This window comes from Furipterus horrens, unplaced genomic scaffold (genome assembly GCF_987537825.1).
Source record: "Furipterus horrens unplaced genomic scaffold, mFurHor1.1.pri manual_scaffold_4, whole genome shotgun sequence".
Lineage (NCBI taxonomy): Eukaryota > Metazoa > Chordata > Mammalia > Chiroptera > Furipteridae > Furipterus > Furipterus horrens.
Genome location: NW_028327174.1, coordinates 106,713,966 through 106,721,725, shown reverse-complemented (window position 1 = coordinate 106,721,725; position 7,760 = coordinate 106,713,966). Strand labels below are relative to the sequence as shown.

General features: G+C 35.6%; 1 pseudogene; it reads left to right on the top strand.

Moving 5' to 3' along the window:
• Positions 1 to 6,188: 6,188 nt before the first annotated feature.
• On the top strand, positions 6,189 to 7,008 carry LOC150012621 (heterogeneous nuclear ribonucleoprotein A1-like; annotated as a pseudogene).
• The last annotated feature ends 752 nt before the right edge of the window (positions 7,009 to 7,760 follow it).

Below are 7,760 nucleotides of genomic sequence, written 5' to 3'. Positions count from 1 at the left end.
AATAAAAGAAAGGTAGTGACAGGTAAACTAATTTAGGGTGGAGAAACATGGTATCAAGGCTCTCTGAGACCCATAATTCTTTAGGACTTTTCTCCTGGATCTTCCTTCTCTGATATTTTTCTCAAGTTCTCTTTCTTCAAAGAGTTGTCAACCTCAGCTCCTAATTTTCAAGTTACTTGCTGGACTTTTGACCTCAAGTGCTATCAATTAGTACCAGCATTAGGTATCAGGAGGTATCATACTCCTGGTGCTTGGTAAGGACAGAGGCTGTGGACAGAAGCTTCTGATCCATTGCCAAAGGGGTGTAAATGTGCTTGGAAACTCAAATTGAATATCAAATTTCATTTTCTCATATGAGCATTGATTTTCTGGTAACCCTTTTATACTTTGAATATTGTTCTAAACCATGGGCTCGTAATATGGATGTAATAGTCTTTCCTGTCCTGAATGAATAATACCTATTGTGTATAACATTATGTCTATGGCAAAATATATCTCGAATTCCAAATAATTAACTTCCAAGGAACATTTGCATTTCACCAATTTGTAATAGGTAAGTTCATTCCCCTGCTTTCTTTTTTCAGTTATATAATGAAATTGAGTGAAGCAGTTGTCAGATCCACATCTCCCTGTATACTCATTTTACCAGTTCAAAGAAGAAAGAATGAAATTAGTAATGCCAAGTCACTCATTTGGTTACTTATGTTTTATCAGATTCTAATAATTTCTCACAGTACTGTGTTCCTCTATCACCTCCATGTTCCTTAAAAGAAGACCAAACAAAGATTAAATAATTATCCACTGGATTGTGAAAGGTACAGGTTTGGCTACATGTTAAGTATCGCAAATGATGAATGTTTATATTAACCTTTCTTGTGTGTTCTTAAGTAAATTTTTTCTAATAAAGAGTTGACCCCAAAAGGGAGCTATTTTTGAGATGTACTCTATGAATACAGCCAGCTAAACATGTCATTGGACTTTATTGTGATTTTACTTATGATTTGGGGGAACTGAGAAAATGACATGCTCTGTACAAGATAAAATCACTTCTGTAAAATGTAAAACACACAAAATAACACAATCGTCAATGGTATAGACATATATGGTAAGAGCATAAAATTGAGCATGGAGAGGGCATGTGTTGATATCAGGCTGTAGTTACTTCCTAGGAAGCAAAGGCATGAGATGGTAGGGAGGCTATTGCTGTTAACTGTATTTAGTATTTAAAGATGAGGTGCAAGCAGGGAAATACATTAATATGTAAATCTGTTGTCTCTGTTATTTTTGTATGTTAAAATATTTTAACTAATATTTAAGAATATATTTTACAAGCAAATTGCAGGATTGCCAAGTAAGAAAAAGTTCTATTAACTTTTTCAAACTTTTAAGCAGTAACTGTCAGATGTGAACTGCATCAGTTATTTAATTTAGGTTTTAAAAATTCTCACTTTTTGACACGAATTGTGAGTTGAGTAATATAACTTTGACCCTGTCTTGCTATTTGACTCCACTTCACCTTCCTCAATAGGGTTACATTTGTTACCTAAGATAAATTCATACATTTTAAATAAGAATTTAAAAAATAATTAACTTAGTGCTTTTACATTTAGGAATAAATTGTCTCACTGTGAAATATACATACGAGGGCTCTCCATGTTACATTATATTAAAATAGAATTGAGGGTGATAAAAGTGGATTGTACCAATTATATCAGTGAATCACTGTAAAATAACTCTATTTCAGTTAGGTTCCATAAAGGAATTATGGAAAGAACACTGAAGAATGAATGAAATTGGTAAAGAAAAAGTTTTCACTTTTTGTCCTTGAGAATAGAAGACATGGGGTAGCTTATACAATTCCCTTCAGTATGAAAAAACACATTACAAATTGGTACCTGAGTTTCTGTGAACAAGAATCAAAATAGAAAATAAAATTAATATGTTAGCTTTTCCATTCATATAAATGATGATGTGTAATAGAGAGCCTCTAACTTCAATTAGCTAATACCCTCTAGGATTAAAAAAAAAAGTTTCAGAATTAAAATGAGTAATACCCTATCTTGATATTTAATAAAATGGTGTGATTTTTAAAAAAATTTAGTCTAGGCACAACAAAGAATATTCAAATGCAGATTTGGAACTTACCAATGTTCATATAACTTAAATGAAAGTCATTATCAGAATTCCACTGATGTACAACATTGCTATATGCAACTGATAACATTAATAGTGATATAATAAAAATATTAATTGCATTTGCATATGTGACTGTGTGAAATAAAATAGAAAATCAATTACCACAATTATCATTGTCTTCATTATTATGATCATCTTTGTTTTTTAAAACTCTTCACAGCTTGCAAAGTGCTTTATCTTCAGTACCTCTCACATCTCACAATTGCCTTGAAAATGGGTAAAACATGTGTAAATTCTGAAAAATGCAGAAAAATCAAAACAATACTACAGATAAGGAGACACATTGTTTCTAGGTCTGGAGGAATTCAAAGAGATAAATGCAGGAGAGGGGCCCATTATGGAGGAAAGATGTCAGGAAGATGTGTTGTTAGCTAAATGATGAGGTTTTGCCTATTTAAGATTTATAATGTTTTGTTAGAAACTTCCCAAATAACATTAAAAGAAAGATTTATATATATGTGTATATGACTTATTATTATGAAAAAATTTGAATTGTTATAAAGGAGGAAGTTATAATACCTTCACATGTAACTCTCAGCAATCTTGTTTTCTTTATACTGCCACCTATGCCCCACATAAGCTATACTAGATTATTTTGAAGCAAATGTAAAATATTATATCATTTCATTTAGGAAAATGCAAATAAACTTTATAAAATAAAACAAAATCTACTTGAATTAAATGTGGATTTGAATAGAAGAAAGTAATCTTTGATTCAGTCATTCAAAATTGGTGTTTTGCTTAAAGGTTTTATTTATTTTCAAACTCCCAGACACATTCCACTTGAAATTTCATAATATTGTAAACTATCCCTGAGGCTAACCAAAATTTGAATTTTTACTTATCTGATGCAGCCTTGAATAAAAAACAGATTCATATAAGTGTTCATTGGATGACTGATTGCATGAATAAAGTGATATAAACATGGTCAATTTTTGGTGGATGTCCACAATAAACAGATGGTCATCTAACTCCTGTTAACCAAGACACTCATTTTTTAACCTCGCCTGCCAAAACCAGCCTTGTGATCTTGAACAAATCAGATGACTTTTAGGGTCCTTTGCTCTCACTAATAAAATTTAGGGATTATGTGCTAGATTATCTCTAAAGTGGATAGGTATTATAGCATTCAACACTAAATTCTGTTATTCTATTTTTAGAGTACTTCATTTCTTACTTCCATTATCATCGTCATCATCGGCAGCCGTCCGTCTGGAGAGACGATGGTGTAGCTTCTTGAGAGTCTATCTGCACCGCCGAGAATGGCTGTGCAGTCCGACTCGGGAGTGACAATCCCTGCCGCACTTGTTACAGGTGAAGGCAGATGGCTGTTGTTGCTGCTGTTGACGCTGCTTCCACCTCGATCTTTTCTGGGCCGCCTCCTCGTTGCGCGCAGCCTCTGCACGTGACGCACCTTGCCTGACTGCGAGCCTCCAGGCTAGGCGGTCGTCTGCTTGAACTTCCCATGTGTTGAGATTGATGGAGCACTGTGTCATGTCCTTTTTGCAGATGTCTTTGAACCACAGTTTTGGGTGCCCTGTCATCCTCTGGCCTTCTGCTAGCTCGCCGTAGAGGAGGTCTTTGGGGATACGGCCTGCATCCATTCTTTTGACATGGCCGAGCCACCTGAGGCGTCTCTCGCTAAGAACTGCATGCAAACTGCTCATGTTGGCTCGCTTCAGCACCTCGGTGTTGGGGACCTTATCCTGCCAGGGGACATGCAGGACGCGTCGCAGGCACCTCATGTGGAAGCTGTTGAGTTTCCTTTCGTGCCTTATACATGTTCATTATTTGAGGCCAGGAGTCCTTGTTTAACAGTGACTCTTACGTCATTTAAACAATCTTATTTCCTCTGCAAGGTAGGTCTACCAAATCTAGAAAAAGAGCAATGATGAACAGAAAGTTGGCAGTGATCATAGTGACAAATCAGTCTTCAAGGATAGAACTTTAACACTGAGAGCAAAACCATTATATTCATCAAGGCTATGAAATTACATAATTTAGTCTTTCTTGAAATTTTGAGTACATATTGACCATTACTAATTTCTTTGGTGATAACTTATTGTAAACATCCGTGGCACTGCACTCATATTAAACTATGCATTTTTGAGGTTGATAAGTGGATTGTTATTTTTACTAGATATTTTTCTATTATTCTCACTGCTGAAACCCAATGTGAAATATAAATATTAAAGATACAGAGATTGTCTTTTAGAACTTTGAAAGAGATTTTTTTAAAGACTGTATTGTTTTTCTTAAGAATGTGTTCAGTAATATAACAGGGAGAAGGAGAAGGCACCTATTTCCTGAGTTATACCAGTACCAAAACTGAGTTATATTGTTGCTTTTGCCAATGTTTTTTGGAGGTCCTTGAACATCGATTTATTAAGTATTTGTTCATCAAATATAAAACATGAAAATATATCTAAAAATACTTTCAATGTCCTAAATAATATTAGCTTTCACTCACATTACTTTTACCTGACCAAGGGATTAGTTACTGCAAAAATCATTATGCTTTGCAGTATTTTCCTGTGTGGCTAAGAATACTAATACCAAAAAGCCATTTCCCAAGAGTTGAGGTTAGAAGATTTAAAACATTATTGAAGCCAGAATTCCAAAAAATATTTCATGTACCAACAACCAAAAATCTCAGAGGGAAAATGTTTCTCCTTGGGGTCAATAGAACAGAGAGATGCATACATGTACCCAAATACACACACACACACAAAACACACACACAATACACACACACACACACACACATTTCTAACTGTACTGCAAGGAGTAAATTGAACCATGCTTTTGCTAATAGAGAACAAAAATATACTTTGAAAAAATATTCTCAGTCTCTAACTTTAGCTTGTTTCTACTATTCAGACATGATGCATCATACTCAAAAGAATGACCAAAGAACTACTGAAAGATTTGAAGGTATGTTAAAAGTCATTGTGGGTAGATATAATATTGGAGCTCCTTTGGTGTTACTTAAATTATAGAAATATAAGGCACTACCTTAACATTTAGCATTTAAGGTGGAAACTTAGACATCTTGAAGTTCTGCAGTCAAGACTTTAAGAAAGCTACAATCTTGTAAACCTGAAGGTAACAACTTGAAGAAAATTACTTTTGTATCAGATATATGTTTTATCAGTCAGCTGTCTTAATGAATTGCATTTTGGGTCTGATTCCTTAGAGAATTTATAAAATTATTTTAGCCTATGTCTAGAATATTACTCGATCCAAAATATTATTTTTAGTCTTAACCATCCCATTTGTAGCAAAATTGAGTAAATATTTCAAGAAAATTATGAAACTTCATTTTTAAAGGGCAATGATGTGGGCTTGTATTTAAGAAGTAATTCTCCACACAACCTTTTTATGCCTGTTTTTTGTCTTCAACTGTGTAAGATTAGGTTGTATTTTATAACTGAATTTTGAAAGTTGTTCTTGAATTTCAACTCATATTTTCAGGCAATGAAAAAGCAATAAGTCTCTCAAAGTACAACAAGAATTCTTAGTCATTTCACCATTGCAATAACTTGAGGGGAAGATTTAAAAGGTTTTTTGAAAATGACATAATAAGTTATAGTAAATGAATTACAGCTTTTGTGATGTACATGAACATCCTAAAATTTTTGTTTTATGAAAATAATGGGGAAATTGGTAGAAGAAAGAGCTGAAATATCCAACTTAGAAGCTGAACTCAGAACACTTGCTCAGAAGTCTGCATTTCCAAAAATACAATTTCCTTAAAAACCTACTATATACAGAGCTTTGGGAAAAAAGAAAAATCTTTGCATTCTGCTGGTGACAGGGCTGAGTGTATCATTAAAGTCCCCCCTCCCACAGTGGTGATGTCTAAGTCGGAGTCTCCCAAAGAGCTCGCATAGCTGTGGAAACTTTTTTATCAGAGGTTTGCGCTTTGAAACATCTGATGAGAGTCTGGGGAGCCATGCTGAGCAATGGGGACACTCACAGACTGTGTGGAGATGAGAGAGCCAAACAGCGAGTGCTCCAAGGGCTTGGGTTTGTCACCTACACCGCTGTGGAGGAGGCGGATGCAGCTGTGAATACAAGGCCACACAGGGTGGGTGGAAGAGTCGTGGAAACAAAGAGGGCTGTCTCAAGAGAAGATTGTCAAAGCCCTGGTGCCTGCAACTGTGAAAATGATATTTGTCAGTGGTATTACAGAGGACGTTGAAGATTATCACCTAAGTAGTTATTTTGAACAGTATGGGAAAATTGAGTAATTGAAATCATGACTGACTGAGGCAGTGGCAGGAAAAGAGGCTTTGCTTTTGTAACCTTTGATGACAAAGACTCTGCAGACAAGATTTTCATTCAGAAATACCGTAGTATGAATGACCACAACTGTAAACTAAGGAAAGCCCTACCTAAGCAAGAGATGGCCAGTGTTCTATCCAGCCAAAGAGATAAAAGTGGTTCTGGAAATTTAGGTGATGGTCGTGGAGGTGGTTTGGGTGGGAATGACAACTTTGGTCATGGAGGAAACTTCGTGGTCAAGATGGGTTTGGTGGCAGGTGTGGTGTTGCTGGATATGGTGGCAGTGGGAATTATCATGGATTTGGTAATGATGGAAGCAATTTGGGAGGTGGTAGAAACTACACCAACTTTGGCAATTACAACAATCAGTCTTCAAATTTTTGACCCATAAAAGGAGAAAACTTTGGAGGCAGAAGCCCTGGCCCCTGTGGTTGTGAAGGCCAATATTTTGCCAAACCACAAAACCAAGGTGGCTTTAGTGGTTCCAGCAGCAGTGGTAGCTTAGGCAGTGGCAGGAGGTTTTAATTACTGCCAGGAAACAAGGCTTCGTAGGAGGAGGAGCCAGAGAAGTGACAGTAAGCTATAGGTTACAATAGATTCGTGAACTCAGCCAAGCACCGTGGTGCAGGACCTAGATGCCACGAAGAAGATGTGTTTTAAACGATGGGCAAAAAACTCAAGGACTGTATTTGTGATTAATTATATAACATGTTATTTTAGTTTCTCTTCTGTGAAAAGTGTAAAGCATTTCAACAAAAGGTTTTAATGTAGACTTTTTTTTTGCACCCATGATGTTGATTGCTAAATGTAATAGTCTGATCATGACACTGGATAAATGTGTATTTAAACAAAAATCTGTTACGTCAAGTGCTTGCTGTAGTCATAGCAATGCATTTATCATGGCTGTATGAGTAAGTGCTAAATGATACAGCTAAAATCTGCTCAAACCCTTTGTGTCTGTTAAAAATCTAGAAATAAAGAAGTATGCCATGCTCTGCTGTGATGATTTTGGCAAATTGCTTTGAGTCCATAAATTAATGCCACATCTTGTGGCTACATTTCTACCTTTTTGAGCTTACAAGACACTGTGTCTATCAAGCTTTTCTTCAAGCTTAATATCATTTATTCCATACTCCTTCTACCCACAATACTTTCTTAACCCTAAAACTTGGTTAAAAAGAACAATTATAGCCAGATTAAACCAAATAATCAAAAGACAGTAAGTAGTCCGAAGGAAATGTGTTCTAAGTTTACCTCATTCCCTTGGACTTTAATAC